This window comes from Theropithecus gelada, chromosome 18, assembly GCF_003255815.1.
Source record: "Theropithecus gelada isolate Dixy chromosome 18, Tgel_1.0, whole genome shotgun sequence".
Lineage (NCBI taxonomy): Eukaryota > Metazoa > Chordata > Mammalia > Primates > Cercopithecidae > Theropithecus > Theropithecus gelada.
This window is the reverse complement of record NC_037686.1, coordinates 36,030,626-36,047,166: the sequence shown is the minus strand read 5'-3', so window position 1 is coordinate 36,047,166 and position 16,541 is coordinate 36,030,626. Positions and strand designations below refer to the sequence as shown.

At 35.5% G+C, this 16,541-nt stretch overlaps 1 pseudogene; it reads left to right on the top strand.

The window, feature by feature from the left end:
• The first annotated feature begins 1,385 nt into the window (after window positions 1–1,385).
• On the top strand, window positions 1,386–2,136 carry LOC112611602 (annotated as a pseudogene).
• Window positions 2,137–16,541: the final 14,405 nt, after the last annotated feature.

The window sequence follows — 16,541 nt, the reverse complement described above, 5'->3', positions numbered from 1 at the left end:
ATGCATCTGGATTATTAGAATATAAAAGCTGATCATACAACCCCATTAAACACAGTAAAGGGAAGACATAATAGCAGGAATACTAATGCTATGAAAAGTCCTCACAGGACACTGAAAAGGGGGCTGAACACAATCAGGAGGCTCAATGGTTCTTTCACTGACTGGCTGTAATTCACATAATTTCCCTGGATCTCAGTTTCTTCATTTGTAAAATGAATAATTTAGACCGAAATAATCTCTAGGATCCTTTCTAGTCCTAGCATTCTGTTATTTAGATTTGAATTAAAACAGAGGTTCACTTGGGTGCCAAAATTTACCAATGAAAACAACTTTAAGTAATATCTAATACATTGTTTCTTGGGGACTGTAGAATTATTTTCATTTACAAAAGAATTTGTGGTGTTACAGTGAAAGAAGAATTCCCTTTGGAGTCATAGACTTAGGTTTTTATCCCAATACTTTCACACACAAGCTGTGAATAGGCTACGTAAATCTGTTACATGTGAGGCTCAATATATTATTAGATGGTTGAAGTAACCTGGCCTATTTTACACAGATGAGATAAGCATTAAATAAAGCCTTTTGAAAGGACTTTACAACTTATAAAATGACACAACTATAAAAGACACTCACAGGCCTTTACAGGGACTCTCAGACCTTTAACACAAAAATTCTGTGAGGGCAGGGATGATGTCTATTAAGTTCATCATTTGATTCTCAGCATATAGCACACTGTCTGGCTCAGAATAAGTGCTCAGTAACAATATTTATGATTGAATAAACAAACGGGTAGTTGACTTACTTTTGGATCACAGGGCCTTCCTATAATGTTTCAAATTGCTTTTATCAGGTTGCATATCCATTGTATTTAGTGCTAATCTTGATCATATATTATAGACAGATCCCAATATTTGATATCCTAGTAAATATAAACAGGAATCTGCAGGAATCCTTTCATGGCACGTCTTCAATTAAGTCACTTAATATAAAACATATTAACAGATTTAGTGGATAAAATGTAGGCTTTGTGTCTCACAGTTCTGGTTAAATTCTTACATCTTAACCTCTCTTAAATACTCAGAGACAGAAATTTCCTTGAATGATTATAAGTTAGATTGTGTTTATAAATTAGTTACTACAGTGCCCAGTTCATAATAGGCATTCAATGAATATGTATTCCTTTTTCCTCCATGCTATAATTTCCTATACTCAATGAGGAAGAGACTGAGTTAAACAAATGAGAAAATAAAAAGTTTCATTGCCATATTTAAATAATAAATCTCTCCTTTATTAGTGGGTTATAAGAAATTGTAATAGAAATTGTAATATGAAACAATTTCAATGTTATAAGAAATTGTATAAGAAATTGTAATATGTTGACCACTAGAAAGATGACGGAGCAAGAGCAAAGAAAAATCCCTTTGGTTCCAGAAAATCTGCTGAAAAAGAGGAAGGCTTATCAAGCCCTCAAAGTCACCCAGGCAAAGCAGGCACTTTTGGCAAAGAAGGAGCCGAGGAAAGGAAAAGGGCTCAGGTTTAAGCGACTGGAATCATTCCTACATGATTCCTGGCGGCAGAAACGTGACAAGGTGTGTCTCAGATGACTAGAAGTGAAACCTAATGCCTTGAAATTGCCAGATAAACATTTCTTGGCCTTTGTTGTACGCATCGAAAGGATTGATGGTGTGAGTTTACTGGTGCAAAGAACCATTGCAAGACTTCGCCTAAAGAAAATTTTTAGTGGTGTCTTTGTAAAAGTCACCCCCCAGAACCTAAAAATGCTGCGTATATTGGAACCTTATGTGACTTGGGGATTTCCAAACCTGAAGTCTGTCCAAGAACTCATTTTGAAACGTGGACAAGCCAAGGTCAAGAATAAGACCATCCCTCTGTCAGACAACACAGCGATTGAGGAGCACCTGGGGAAGTTTGGCGTCATTTGCTTGGAAGACCTCATTCATGACATTGCCTTCCCAGGGAAGCATTTCCAGGAGATCTCATGGTTCTTGCACCCTTTCCACCTCTCAGTGACCCATCATGCTACCAAAAATAGAGTGGGCTTCCTCAAGGAGATAGGCACACCTGGCTATCGGGGTGAAGGCATCAATCAGCTCATCCGTCAGCTGAACTAGACCCAAGTGTCAAACTGTGGTAAATTTTTATCAATGAAGTGGAAGCACGTGTTTAATTTTTGGAAATTTTTATCAAGTATCTTCAGAGAAGATTATTTCCCGCTTTATCTTCAAAAACTGGAAAGGTTGGGTCAAAGAAAAGACAGTAGCTGGCCAAGCGTGATGGCTCACACCTATAATCCCAACACTTTGAGAGGCTGAGGTGGGTGGATCACCTGAGGTTGGGGGTTTGAGACCAGCCTGACCAACATGGAGAAATGCTGTCTCCACTAAAAATACAAAAATTAGCTGGGCATGGTGGCATATGCCTGTAATCCCAGCTACTTGGGAGGCTGAGGCAGGAGAACTGCCAAGCGGAGGTTGCGGTGAGCCGAGATCACGCCATTGCACTCCAGCCTGGGCAACAAGCGAAACTCCATCTCAAAGAAAAGAAAAGAGAGTAGCTTATGTTCATGGCAAGCCCCTCTCATCACAGTCCAGTTCCAAGGAAAAATTCCAGTGTTTTCTACATTGGGTGCTGCATCGTCTGAAATCAGTACATTCTGTGGAGGAAGCAGTCCTGCTTTGTTGCATCTATCTTACGGTTTAATGTTGGTAAATGAGTCACTCTAGCATTTGTACAAGGCTCCCTAAGACTCCTGCAGCAGTTGACCAAGCCCAAGGACATAATTGAATCTGGAGAGTCCTAGGGCCTTGTTTTGAAAAAGACTTGAAATACACATAGGAAGAAAGGCATACAAATAAATGTCCACTTGTCTCTGCAAAAAAAAAAAAAAAAAAAGGAAAAGAAATTGTAATATGTTAACTAAAATAAAAATTTTGGTATACAGAGTGTAAGAAAAGGAATATATACATAACATCTAGAATATATGCCCTAACAGGTTGTATCAACTTGATTTTGAGATGTAGTTGTATGCAAAGGTAGATGAGAATGTTTTTATTTTGTTTTTTTTTTCTCCTGGCTTTAATGGACTTTAGATTGATTTAAACATTAGAATAAGAGTGATTTTTTATGATATGGATAAAAACACAGGAATCCAAAATACCTGGTTTATGCTGTCCAGAATCTTTACCAGTGGGGCCTGTAAAGTGACAGTAAGTATTTTCAGCTTTGCAGGCCATATTATTATCTCTGTTTCAACTACCAAACCTTGTGGTTGTAGAATGAACATAGCCGTAGACAAAACGTATAATAATGGTCATGGTTGTGTTCCAATTAACCTTAATAGCATTCATAGTGTTGCCATATTCGGCCCAGGGGTCATAGTTTGCCACTCATTAATTACTTCAATTGGATACAAGGATTTTCCATAATTAATAATGAATATCCTGTTACATGCCTAGCCCTATACCATATACCTTGTTTGATGGAACTGAGTAGAATATATATATCAGTCATATAGCTCCATCAATAGAATTATGAGCAAGTGACTCAAATTTCCCAGGATGTACTATTGCCCTTTTCTAGAAATTCCTGTTTTGTTTCTTCATGTTTCCTCTTCCATCCAGTTAGATTCACCATACCATCCTCTATTTTATTAATTCATTTAATTAATATTTATTAAGTATTTTCCCAGACTACTTATTTTAAACAAATTTTCAATGACTGGCAAAAATGTCCCGATTTTTGTATGGAGATAAATTTTAAAAATTAAGGTGAAAGTATTAATCCATATAGTGAAAAAAACAGGTACCAATGAATAGCTGAAATAGATTGTTATGGTAGACAAATTTTTTCTTAAATTCACTTCCACAGAGAGAAGATTTTTTTGATCTAAGGTTGGTACCAGGCTTAAAATTTTGTTATTTAGAGTACATTAAATTTAATAATTCAAACTTCATTTTTTTAATAGTGGAATTATGACAGTAACATGCACATACATATATTCTTTATATGTATATTTGTAGGTTAATTTCAATAAAACTAACAGTTTATGTGAGTTTTCAATCATTCACATTCCAGTGTGAATTAAATTTTCTCTTGCCTTCTCAACTGGGAGTAAACTAGAGTTCTCATAGATATGCAACAGTGGTTCATAAACTGTAACCAGCATCATGAAACATCACCTAGAAATGTATTAAGTCTATTGAATCAGAAACTCTGTAGGAAGGAAATCCAGAAATCTGAGTTTTATAAAGTCCTGCAGGTGATTCTAATGTTAAAGTTTGAGAACCACTCTCCAATAAGCTAATTGGGCAGGCTCTTTTTCTTTTCTCAACTCATTGTCTTTAGTAAACCAATTCCAAAAATTTTCTGACTAGGCCATTGTTTTCCATCCATTGATCCTTCTACTAACTGAAAGTTAATATATGTGAAACACATAGAAGAATGCCTGGACTATGTGTATCCAACTCTGTTATAATTTTTGTCTTATTTTTCACTTGTTCTTACATAACTCCTTATCTAGCTTTAACTCCATGGTTAACTTTGACAAACATTATTTTGCTACTTGTTCAACTCTCTTGGCACTTTCTTACTTCATTTTACTAGCTTGACAAAGCTATGAATACAATTCTTCAAGTGCTCTGAATAGGTATCTGCAGAGCTAAATGGAAGAAGAGACAGCCAGGTGACCGGTCTCACTCAAAATTCATGATCACTAAACTCAAGTGGGACATTATCTGAGCCCAATAATCAAACTGCTATTTCCAAATCCCCCTCTCTCCCATTCCTCTGGCTAAATACTTCATAAAAGTTCATCTTTCAAATTTCTAACATCTCTTCCACTATTGCCAATCAAATCTGATAACTGTATTTCACTAAGATAATTCCAGCAATAAGAGAAATTTCCAGAAAATCCTACCTCATCTACTTATCCCATCTAGTGCAGTATTCAGTATGCTCTAAAAGCATTATGGATGGACTATCCATGATCCCACCTAGGGCCACCTCCCTATTGGTGTTAGATCCCATCCCTTCTGACCTACTAAAGACATTGCTTCAATAATTCTCCCATCTCCAACCTCTCCAGAAACAGTAAATTTTCCCTCTTTAGTGAATCATTCTCATCACTATACAAACAAACCATTATTTTTCCCATCTTAAAAAAAAAATAAACTGTATTCATCTCACCTTCCCTCTTTATTTCTTTTTGTTTTTCTTTCTCTTTACCTCAAACTTCTTAAAAGAGTTGTGTATACTGGTTCTCTTTCAAGTAAATTGGATCCACTCTGATGAGACTTCCCCCCTGCTCCTAATACCCTACAAAAACTATACTTAACATTACCAATTACATGTACGTTGCTAGATCCAATCGTAATTTTTTGGGCATTTTCTTTTCTTTTTTCCTTTTTTTTTTTTTTTTTTTTTTTTGAGACAGAGTCTCTCTCTGTTGCCCAGGCTGGAGTGCAATGCAGTGATCTCCACTCACTGAAACCTCTGCCTCCCGGGTTCAAGCGATTCTCCTACCTCAGCCTCCCAAAGAGCTGGGATTACAGGCACGTGCCACCATGCCAGGCTAATTTTTTGTATTTTTAGCAGAGACGGGGTTTCACCATGTTGTTCAGGCTGGTCTCCAACTCCTGACCTCATGATCTGCCTGCCTCACCCTCCCAAAGTGCTGGGATTACAGGCGTGAACCACAGCGCCTGGCCATTTTCATACTTTGTTCTCCCTAAAGAACGTATTGCACTTGACTCAAAGTGGGCCTAGTTTACCTGTTACTTTCTGGCTTCCTCCTCTTTATCTCTTACAAGCTTCTTTTCATTTTCCTGAACTTTAAATTGCAGAGTGGCCTAAGACTCTGTTTTTGTACTGGTATTTATACTCATTATTGATATTATCAAGTAGATGACTCCCTTAGACTCCCGAGTCAAATATCCAAATGCTTACTGACATCTTCACTTGGATGACTAAAAGGCATCCTAAAATTAATATATTCAGGAGCTTTCACTTCTGGTCATAGGGAAGCATTAGGAACTAGATTTATCCACTTAATGATAAAATTAACAAACAATACAAAAATATATATAAGCAATGATTTTTAAATATTGACCTTCCTGTAGTAAAGGACAGAGATTTCTGAGAAAAGTGAAACCAATGAGTTGAGTCTTATGGTTGCCCCAAGTTACTGTCCAGGGACTGTTCCAGGATTCAGCACATACAGGAGGAATCTAAGTGGAATCTAAATTTTCTTGTGTTGAAGAGACAGAAATCCAGGAGGGCTAAGGTAGACTGAGTTCACAGTGCAGAGTGCCAGACAGAAGACAACCACACGTAGAGGGATTCTAGAGATTTCAAGAGGGTCTCCTCCAGTTTCCAACTGAGTATTGATCATTGTATTTGTGTATGCAAACTACTTCAGACCCAGGGGTGTGGGAGGCACCCAAAAGGAGCAAAAAGAACAATCTTTGGCATTTTCATAAGACCAGTAATGGTTTGTGTTCTCACAAGCCAGAGTAGAAAAACTTCATAATTCATCAAATATTGGATAAAGTACTCAGAATAGTGCTGACTTAATAGTGGAACAAAATGAGTCCTGAAGAAACATTGTCCCGAATCAGCCTCACAAAGCACAAAAGGAAGCATTACAAAGATCAAAACGTTTCTAAATAACATAATTGCACCCTAGAACAATGCTCAAGAATATTTATAGTAATGTCAAAAAATCCAGAACACAAAAAAATAAAAGTCCCTATGCCCGACATCCATTCATAAATTATCAGCATGAAGAAAGATGAAAAATCAATCAACAGAAATAAGTTTAAAAATAATTTAGATAATAGAATTAGTAGACAAAGGTTTAAAAACAGTTATCATAAGTTGCATTCCACATGTTTAAGAAAGAAAAGATTAAGCATATTAAAAAAGTGAGAGAAGAAATAAAGATACAAATTTGACTTCTAAAGAGGAAAACTACTTGTCTAAGTTAAAAAAAAAAAAACACAACGAATTAGAGTTTGAAGAGAAAAAATCAAACTTAAAGGCATAGCAATAGAAACTGCAAAACAACAATAAAACCTCGAGTGACAACCAAGGAAACCCCAAAGTATTAGTGAGCAGTAATATAGCATCAGGTGGCCTAATATATGTATAAATGAAGTTTCCAAAGGAGGTTGTAACACTAAGAGAAAAAAAATAGGAAATAAGGGAATAGTTTTTAAATTTAATAAGTAATAAGTAATCTAAACCTACAAAGTCAAGAGGCTCAACAAAACCCGAGCACAAAAAAGTGGAAAAAATGTATACCAAAGCACATCCTAATCAAATTGCTTAAAACAAATGATAAAGAAAAATACCTTAAAAGTAGCCAGAGGGGGGGAAACACATATTCAGAGAGGAATAGATAATGACAGCAGACTTCCCATTGGAAATAATAGAAGTGAAAAATCAAGAAAGTAGTATAGATAATTTACTAGGGGAAAAATTATCTAATTTTCAGTGAATATTAAGATTTCTGCTGGTAGCGGTGGCTCACGCCTGTAATCCCAACACTTTGGGAGGCCGAAGTGGGTAGATCCCAAGGTCACGAGTTCCAGACCAGCCTGGCCAACATAGTGAAACCCCGTCTCTACTAAAAAATACAACAATTAGCTGGGCGTGATGGCGTATGCCTATAATTCCAACTTCTTGGGAGGCTTAGGCAGGAGAATCACTTCAACCTGGGAGGCAGAGGTTGCAGTGAGCCAAGATTGCACCACTGCACTCCAGCTTGGGTGACAGAACAAGACTCTGTCTCGGAAAAAAAAAAAAAAAAAAAAAAAAAAAAAAACGTTCCTTTACAAAACCCTCTTTAGTCAACCTTCTTCTACAGACAGGACTTAAGTATTAATATTCATTTATATAATGAATCAAGCTTAGTACATCTCTGTCCACTATAGCATATACATTTCTAATATTCTTTTTTCTTTCATGGATCTTTTCATCAGGTCTGTGTACTTCTTAAAGATGGAATCTATTTATCAATCATCTTGACCAGTACTTGGTATAAACTGGAATTTACTAAATCATAAAAAGGAGCAGAAGGTAAATTACTTTCATGTTGTAATTATAAAGATAATAGTTCACATTTATTGAATATTTACTATTTGTATATGAAATACTTTGCACATTTTTACACAAAATATCTAATTTAATAATGCTACCAAAGCTATAATGAAGTCTTATGGTTTGGCTTTGTGTCCCCACCAAAATCTCATCTCAAGTTGTAATCCCCAGAATCCCCGTACTTTGAGAGAGGAACCAGGTGGGAGATGATTGTATCATGGGGGCAGCTTCTCCCCATGCTGTTCTCCTGATAGTGAGTTCTCATGAGATCTTACGGTTTTATAAATCAGTTTTCCCTGCTCTTGCTTGCTCTCTCTTGCCTACTGCCATATAAGATGTGCTTCTTCCCCTTCTGCCACGATTGTTTCCTGAGGTCTCCTCAGCCATGTGGAACTGTGAGTCAATTTAACCTCCTTTGTTTATAAATTACCTAGTCTAGGGTAGGGGTAGTATCTTCATAGCAGTGTGATAATGTTAAAAGTATGTAAGTACTTTTAACATTCATCTGTTTTTAGTGTGCCTTTATTATTATTAAAGAAACAAAGCTTTGAGATGTAGCAAAGTGGATATTCACAGCCAAATGTTTTCTATAACAAAGCATCCCTTTCAGAATTTGGGTCCTAAAACCTAAATTCGAGGGTATTATCTGCCCCTTAATAGTTCTGTGATTTTTTAGGAAGCTATTTATCTTTCAGCTTTAGTTTCTTCACTTACAAAAATAGGATAATAATATATTACAAAGTTTCTTCTAATGATTAAATAAGATCACAAGTTTTAGAGTGCCTAGTATATGACAAGTAGCTAACAAATATCATTTACGTATTACATCATAGTTACAGAAAGCTCTAATGTGGGACGGCCCTCAGCAGGCCATCAAAGGAAAGGAACTTGTGTAAATACAAGTGCAAAATGGATGGGCAAAACACAACCCTCTCTGTGGTGTCAGTGCTGAACTTACTTATTCTATCTTCAATAGTTCCATGTTGTTTTGTTTTACTTGTGTTTATTTTATTTATTTATTTATTTATTTATATTTTTTGAGACAGAGTCGCCGAGGCTGGGGTGCAGTGGTGCGATCTTGGCTCACCGCAACCTCTACCTCCCGGGTTCAAGAGATTCTCCTGACTCAGCCCCCCGAGTATGTGGGATTACAGGTGTGTGCCACCACTCCTAGCTAATTTTTGTATTTTTAGTAGAGATGGGGTTTCACCATGTTGGCCAGGCTGGTCTTGAGCGCCTTACCTTGAGTGATCCACCCGCCTCCAGCTCCCAAAGTGCTGGGATTACAGGCATGAGCTGCTGCACCCAGCTCCATGTTGTTTTAATAACTTGATGCTCTTTGAAACATGGGGAGATAAATACTCTTTTTAAATATATGTCTTTTCTACAGAGAAAGAGTTAAGAGAAGCCGGCATCTGTTGAAATTTCTGGTCTGCTATGATGAAGGGCTCATAAGGCATAGGAAGACCATTTGGCAACTATGGCTAATGGTGCCATAGCCACAGGACCACAATCTCAAAGAAAAGAAAGTCTACCTTTTGGGGCTGGTTGAAAGGAGGATTTAGCATTTAAACACTTTTATAGGCCAATATTTTATGGGAATCAGTGCTCCTTTCCTGCTGATCTCTTTGGTGTGCATTCTTGGCCTAACCTTAAATAAAATTTTCTTAGAATTAAACCACCTCAAATACACAACCTTTTGTTCAGTAACTTCTGAATGAAAATTGAACAAAAGCCAATTAAGAGCTTGGTTTTTACCTATCCAGATAATACCTCAATTAGTTGCATTTGTGACATGAATTTCCTTGGATAATTAGTCTCATGGACTTTTGCCAGAAGGCATATTTCCCTTTTCCCTCCGCACTTTCTAGCAGTGGCTGAGATATTAGATGAGCATTCTTACAACAAATTACATTAAGAAGTTTAATTAGTAGGAAATAAAATATTACACTGATATTAATCATTAAGTAGTTAGGCTGCATCTAGACACTGACAACTACTTGATCTGTGTAACCCTTTTAACAAACCGGCAATTGTGGCCTCTTTGTTCCACTGCTAGTTTGTCAAAATAATCTCCATCGAGTGGCTTTGCTTCTTTGTTCAGTCTTGCTAAATTTCTAGTGATTCTTTTGCATTTGTTGGCTTCTGTGTCCTAAAAGGCACATGAGTCTTCATAGTCATTAAGATACAAAACTGATTTATTTTTGAATGCTCTCATTAACATACACTAGACATCAATATCTTTTAGCCACTTAGAAATCTTCTTGTAGCAACTTCAACTGAGCACCATATTTTCTCTTTACCATAAGTGGCTCAGATCTGATCTTCCTCTAATCTATAAACCTTGTAGTCCTTCCTCCTTTCTAAACTACATTTCAACTGAATTAAACAAGGCTGAGATACTTTCTGATGTTTCCTATAGGAGGAGAAGGATTTCTTTCACTGGCTGATGCAATCAAATTTCTCTCTGCCTATCCCTCATCCTTTGATAGTCTTGTGTTTTGCTTTGTCCTTTCAGCTTCGTATCAGGCTTTTTTTTTTCTTTCTTTTTTTTTCTTTTCTTTTCTTTTTTTTTTTTTTTTTGCTTGAATATACCCATAGATTCCTTCTTAGAAAGCACTTAGTGTTTTTAATTTATATTTTAGGTTTCCAGTTGCTCATTGTGTAATCAATGATTGGAATTACTGTTAATATCTTTCAGGTCTTTATATAATATAAATATTTTAAATGTTAGAATCCTATTATTTATATGATATGTGCAATCCTCTCATCTACCCAAATCTGGAAAGAATCTAGAGGTTTGCCATTATGTTGGCAAGACACACTTTTGTAGCTCAAATTTTAGTGTGTGTGTATACACACACACACACACACACACACTTCGTGTCATTGCAAAACAACTTATTTTCTTCCTTCAGATGATAATTTTTATTAGTAAAGGGTAAGTTTCCTGGTAAATTTCTCATCAAGCTGACAAGCAATCCACTTCAGTTTATTTGAAATTCTTACTTTTATATCAACATTAAGCAGATTGACCAGTATACACCTGTCTTTATCAGTTAAAAATTATTATTAAAATAGACAAGAGTGAAGCATGCTTTTCTCTACTGAGACTGATTTTTTACATTATTACATATATGTGCTCTAATGTTAACCAAATTCATAACAATAAAAAAATTAAAAAGCTAATGGAATGTTGAGTTGCTCAATCAATTGTATTGGAAAAAAGATGACAAAAATTTATTTGACTGTGTAAAGGTAGTATTTTGAACATAAGCCTATAAAATTGAATAACAGAAAGGACATAGGAGAAGGAGTAAAAAAATATTGTGTTTTATCTTCCTCTGCATTCATCATACATTTGGTTTGGGTAAGTTTACTCACCTTACTCAGTCTTCTTAATTATTCATTTGGAAAGATAAACAGAAATATCTGTGGGTATTTTGTCTGTTCTAATAAGGACATTCAAGAGTGCATTCAATGTGCATTAAAAGTTAGATTAAATCAGTCACAAAAAATCAGAAAATATATTAAGACACCATTTTTAATATAACATGAAGTAAATATCTAAAATGATGAATGTTGTATTAAGCCCTTGAGATAATCTCATAAGTAGTTGTAGTATGCTGAGATGTATTATATGGCCCACCTATTCTAAAACACTCCACCTACTGGGTCCTCAGAGGGGAAACAACCTAGAATAATCTAAGTTGAATCACAGAAGTACAGCAGGCAACCTCTAGAAGCTGAAAAAGGCAGGAAAACAGATTCTCCCTTAGGACCTCTAGAAGGGAACACAGCCCTGCTGACAGCTTGATTTCAGCCAAGTGGGACTGTGTTAGTCCAGTAGGACCTGTGTTGGACTTCTAACCTGTAGAACTGTAAGATAATCAATGTGTTATTTTAAGCCACTGAGTTTTTGGTAAGTTTTTATGGCAGCCAAAGAAAATTAATACAGATAGTTACAAAATAATATTTAATATTAATTAACATTTTTCTATTAGGGTAAACATACTTTTTTATACATGGTTGGCCATTTATAGTTTTTCTTATGTACATTTCTTGTTCATAATTATTACAATCCTTCTGGTTTCGCCAAGATTCCTTTTTTTTGTTGTTTTTTTTTATTTTTTTTTTGAGATGGAGTCTCACTCTGTCACCCAGGCTGGAGTTCAGTGGCGTGATCTCGGCTCACTGCAACCTCCACCTCCCTGGTTCAAGCAATTCTTCTGCCTCAGCCTCCCAAGTAGCTGGGACTACAGGCACCCACCACCATGCCTGGCTAATTTTTTTTTTGTACTTTTAGTAGAGATGGGGTTTCACTATGTTAGCCAGGCTAGTCTCGAACTTCTGACCTTGTGATCCACCAGCCTCGGCCTCCCAAAGTGCTGGGATTACAGGCGTGAGCCACTGCACCTAGCCGATTCCTTTTTTGTCTTACCCTCAGTAGTCTTTGGCATAATTTTGGGGCAATTATATTTTCTTACGTCTTATGTCTCTGTGTAGCTAATGCAGTCTGCCGTCTGATTTTCAGAAATTCCTTAAAATGTGTGATTTTCTGATGGTACTCTTTTTTCTTCCCTTGCTACTCTTTCATTGTGTAAAATGTGTTTTTTGCCATTTGATGGGAATTTAGATGGCAGGCAAAATAGAAATATCAGCTTAGCCTGCCTTCTTGACCCAACTACTATCATTTAATTTTTATAACAAATCTGTGATAAAGCTTGTAGAATTCTCGTTATACAGATGAGAAAACTGAGACTCAGAGAATTTAAATAACTTGTGCAAACAGACATATATCAACATGGAATCTGGGTGTGAAATCAGAAGTGTTTACCTCAAAGTCATTTTTTTTACTTTCACTTCAATGTAATGTAATGCCTGATGAAACTGATATATGATCTAGGTACAATTGCTTTGAGGTATTTATACTTGTTGGCAGAGATGGGACTTTTTGAAGCTCTTTTCTGTCTAGTTTATTCTAGCAATGTCTAAATAAATAAGAGTAACATTTATTGCAAGTACTATTAATACACAAGAAATCATGGGTTCAAGAGACAAGCATGCATTTTGGAGTATAGCGGATTCCTATTTAAATTGTGGTTTTCAGTTCCAGTTATTAGCTATGTAACCTTGGACATGTAATAATTCTTTTCAATTTTCTTATATTTTACCATCTTCATTTGCAAATTATATATAGTAATGTCTATTTCAAGGACTTATGTAAGGATTAATTGAGAGGCATATTTAAGAGCATAGAAGAGGGTGGAGCATATGATAAACACTGACCAAAGGTTAGCTTTTTTATAATCCCATACATTATATTTAATTTTAAGAACAACCCAGAAGTTGTGTACTATCATTATATTATAGGCGAGAACGTGTTGGCTTAGAGAGGTGAAGCATGACTTGCACTAAGTCATGTATCTAATAAATGGTGTAGCCAAATTTAGCATGGAAGTCTGTGGGACACTACACTTTTTGTTTTCTCCAGGGATTTTTCTAATTCACATTCTGAACTTGGTACCACATGAACACTTCCTTTGATCTAAGCAGTCCCTTCCGTTGGAATCCCTGAGTTTACTTCTTCTTTTTGGTGTTTCAAGCCACTGGATTTAATTAAAGAGAACGGTGTTTCTGTTTGTTGGAAAACCTTCAGGAAAGGAACCTATTTTTAATGATTTGGAAAATGAAGAACTAAACAAATCTGAGCCTGTAGCTGCAATTATTAGCAAATAGTTTGGGTGATAGTTAGGACTATGGACGGAGAGGAACAAATGTTCCACAGCAGAGCAAAACCATCGCAAAGGGAAAAGACTCTTCCCCCACTCATGTAAATAAAAAGGTCTAGGTTTAACAGGAAGTTGCCCAGATGCCTATATTTACCTCAAAAATGTGTAAGTCAGCCTGGATTTGGCTTTCGGCAATGAAAAATTGTACAAAGAGTTTGCAAAAGTTTTGTTTGTGTTTGTTTTTGTTTTGTTGTTATTGTGAAAATCAGTTTTTTTGTCCACCCCAAAACATGCTAACAGACATATTTCCAGTTATGTTGTTGTTGTAGTAATACATAGGGCCCTAGTTTTTATTCAACTTTTACCCCCAAAGAATAATGAAAATTGCTGAAAGAGGAAAGACTAATTCACAAAATGAAAGAAGGGAGCTTAACAACTTGGTTCTTTTGTGTTTTCTTTTGAGGAAAAAAAAAGTCTTTTTCTTCACATGGACTAATGCACTTTGACAGAGGAACCCAGCAAGCATGATTCTACCAAAGGCACAATTTAAATCTGTAGCATAAACCAGTAGATCTCAAGGGAACCCTACAAATTAACCTCTGCAAGCGCTTCAGTTTACAGAGGTGGCAACAGAGGCACAGACAGCAGAAGTAACTTACCCTAAGTCACTTCGTCGATGAGGCATAGATTTGAAATTCAAGTTTGTCTTCTGGTGCCAGCTACCTTGGCCTACTTAACATTTTAACTTGTTATTTTGTGTATGAAAATAAACACAAGTAATTTTCAAACAACCTCAGATTCAACCATTAATTTAGAGATGCTTTCTTCTATATGTCTATTAACATTACAAACTCTTTTTTTTTTTTAACTTTTAAGTTCAAGGGTACATGTGCAGGTTTGTTTATATAGGTGAACTTGTGTCATGAGTTTTCTTTGTACAGATTATTGCATCAGCTGAGTACACTCGTTTGATGATCAAAAGAACAAGTAAATAAAAACATGTGCACAATATAGACAACTTAGCCAGTAACCCCCTTAATGTCTTTGCACAGACAAATATTGAAAATTTCAAGCCCCATTTTCTCAAATATAAAACAGTAAGATTGAATTACCTTCTTAAAGCATATGAGCATAAGTACCAAATGCAAATTCATAACAAATAAGTACATAGAAGATGGTACAGAGTAAGACAAAGTCTCTTCTGAATACCAAAGGCAGAAAATGCTTTGTTTTGGTATCTCTTGCCTGAAGGAAACTTTTTTTTCTCCCCTTTGTTAACTGTAGCTGATTTTCCTCTGCAGATTTGAAACATCTATGACATCCATCAACATGATTATATATACTAGAAAAACGCTAAATCTTTGTTCGTCTATTTTGGCATATACAGATTCTGATTTAAAGTAAGCAAGAAAAATAAGACATATAGTATCAAAAAGTCTGATCTCCACATTCAAATTATCTGGCTGATCTGTGTGTGCCAACACACACACACACACACACACACACACACAAACGATACCATTTACACATGGACTTATCGCAGAGAAAGCACCACTTTCCACAGCATTATTCCCTATCTAATTAGAATGCAGTTATTTGTTCAAAGTCACAAAACTTTGCTGGCAGCCCTACAAAACAAGATTTATTGAAATTCCCACCTAAATCTTGCTATGAATTCACCAATTAATATGACGAAACAATAATCATTAGAATGGAAAAAACAGTGCAAATATGAACAAAAATATAAGTGATAATTTGGTACCAAATAATTTTGAAGAAATCCTTGTTTATAACAAATGAACCAAAAACTTGTTTCAGAAATGTTTTTAAATAGTTTTTATGATTTGTTTACTTTTGAAATGTATGAAGCTTGTTCCTGGAAACTCTGGTTAAAAATCGCTAGGGCAGAGTTTAAAGTTAACAGCATGGACCATAGAACATTAGTTACCCAATAAACCTTAATATTATTTCCTTCTGAAGAGAACTGCTTCTTCATTAACTTTTGAAATAAACAACACACTCAAACGATTACTCATTCTTTTGTTGACTTCAGCGCAGTGTTCTTACATGTTCACACTAAAAAGTTCCATGAAGTTTATTTCAAGCAACAGGGGGCTGAGAAAGCTGATTTCACTTATAGTTTGAGGTTTCTTCCTCTGTCTTTAAATATTTATACTTCCAGTAAACAAACACAGATGTTTAAAAAGAAAAAAACTAACTAAAAACCTTGCCCTGTGAAAACAGGCATATGGCAGAGGTTTTTCAGTATGGTTTGATTTGGAATATACTAGAAATGATGCAATTATTTAATGGTTTTACATAACTAACACAAAAATTCGTTGGCTTATGTAGACAATAAAGTTTTTACAAGTCATCTAAACTTTTTACAAATAGATAAATGATTACATTTAGATAGATGTGGCAGAGCTGTCTGTAAGATGGAAAATATCTGGCATGATTTGAGTACATTAATCAAATACAGACAACTGGATAAGAATCATGAATAGATATTCTGTCTCTAGCTACAACATAAGTTAATATATCAGCAGGGAAGAATAATTAGGAAAGTCATCAGTTACATTTATATTTATACTTTATTATTGAAAGCTAATTGCTTCTGTAGCTAAAATATTACTTATTGATTATAGGCAATAGAAAGTTATTTATAATGAAAATATGCTTGATTATTCA